Raw genomic sequence first — 1,945 nt, forward strand, 5'->3', positions numbered from 1 at the left:
AAAGATATGTTCCCATCCCAATCTCTGGAACGTGTTACCTTATTTGAAAGAAGGGTCCATGCAGATGTGATTAAGTTAAAGATCTTGAGATCATTTTGGACTTTGGCTCAATGAAATTGATGTTGAACTTCTGGCCTTCAAGGCTGTCGTTTTAAGGCACCAAGTTTTTGGTACTTTGTTATAGCAATCCCAGAAAACTAATACAATAATATACTCTCCTGTCACATAGATCATGTGAAGGGAAGCTAGGAGGCAGAGAATAGAAGTGGAGAGAAAGGTAGGAATATGGATCTATACCACAATACACTTTATATAAATGAAAAGTTGATGGGTGCAAAATAAGAATAGACATTTTATGAAAATATATACAAACAAAAAGATTTGTATTTAAATATGCAAGAATGGGGTGTCTGGCTGGCTCACTGGTTAGAGCATGCTACTCTTAGTCTTGGGGTTGTAAGTTTGAGCCCCATGCTGGTCTCGGGGTCCTGGGATCGAGTCCCGCGTCAGGCTCTCTGCTCGGCGGGGAGCCTGCTTCCCTTTCACTCTCTCTGCTTGCCTCTCTGCCTACTTGTGATCTCTCTCTGTCAAATAAATAAATAAAATCTTTAAAAAAAATAAATAAAATTTTAAAAGCATGCAAGAATAATTGTTGATGCAGGGGATGGGAATAAGGATAGAGGGAAATAAATGACAATAGAAATGAGAAAATCACAGGGCGCCTGGGTGGCTCAGTGGGTACTGCCCTTGGCTCAGGTCATAATCCCAGGGTCCTGGGATGGAGCCCCACATCGGGTTCTCTGCTCAGCGGGGAGCCTGCTTCCCTTCCTCTCTCTCTGCTTGCCTCTTTGCCTGCTTGTGATTTCTCTCTGTCAAATAAATAAATAAAATCTTAAAAAAAATTTTTTTCTCTTTTATGGTTTGATGTTATATTGGAAGGGGAATGTAGAGTAAAATGAGATTGGAGAAACCAGTGGGTGTTAGATAATAAAGATTCTGGAAAGCCACTTGAAGGAATCTGGGCTAGACCTAATCCTTCTGTTTTGAATGGCTCTAAAGACTCTTCTTACCTACCCAAGGAATTTCTGCATAAACTTCAAGACCTGAGGTAACATCTCTTCCTCAGGAAGCCATCCCGGCCTCACTTAGCCAAAGTAAAGAGTCCTTCCAGTATGTTTCTACATTACAAAACTCGTCACATCATAACATTATTAACAGGGGCCTGTTTTACCTGCTAGATACAGGTATGGTACTTGAGGCTGGATGGGGGCTCATTCGTCTTTAAATTCACAATGCCTGAAACAAGGTGGCAACTCAGCAGTCTTTTTTTTTTTTTTTTTTAAGATTTTATTTATTTATTTGACAGACAGAGATCACAAGGAGGCAGAGAGGAAGGCAGGGAGAGAGAGGAGGAAGCAGGCTGTCCGCAGAGCAGAGAGACCTATGCGGGGAGGGATCCCAGAACCCTGAGATCATGACCTGAGCTGAAAGCAGAGGCTTTAACCCACTGAGCCACCCAGGCGCCCCCTCAGCAGTCTTTTAAATTTTATGTCGGTCCCAAACCAAAATTTCTCGGGCCTCAGACGTTAACTGTTCCCAAATAACAAATCAGGGTAAGTTAAGTGAAGCCTGCGTGTGTGTATGTGTGTGTCCGCGCCCTCAAGTTGTGGTGGTGCCGGTAAGGGGGTAGCTTATCTTTTCTGTGTCCATATACGCTTCCCTTGTTACCTCTAGTGGAAACACATTTTACTTATTTTAGGCCACGGGGTTCACCTACCTGGAATGTAGGTAGTCCTCTCCCCATCCCGCCCCACACAGAATGGGAAGCACAGCCTATCCACGGGCTGGGGGTATGATAGTAGCCTGTGTCTTTAAATTAACAAAGAGCTGCTCCACTCCCGCCCCGCCCCCGCCCCGCCCCCGCCTCGCCTCGGGAGCGCTTAGG

The sequence above is a fragment of the Meles meles genome, chromosome 5 (genome assembly GCF_922984935.1).
Source record: "Meles meles chromosome 5, mMelMel3.1 paternal haplotype, whole genome shotgun sequence".
Classification (NCBI taxonomy): domain Eukaryota; kingdom Metazoa; phylum Chordata; class Mammalia; order Carnivora; family Mustelidae; genus Meles; species Meles meles.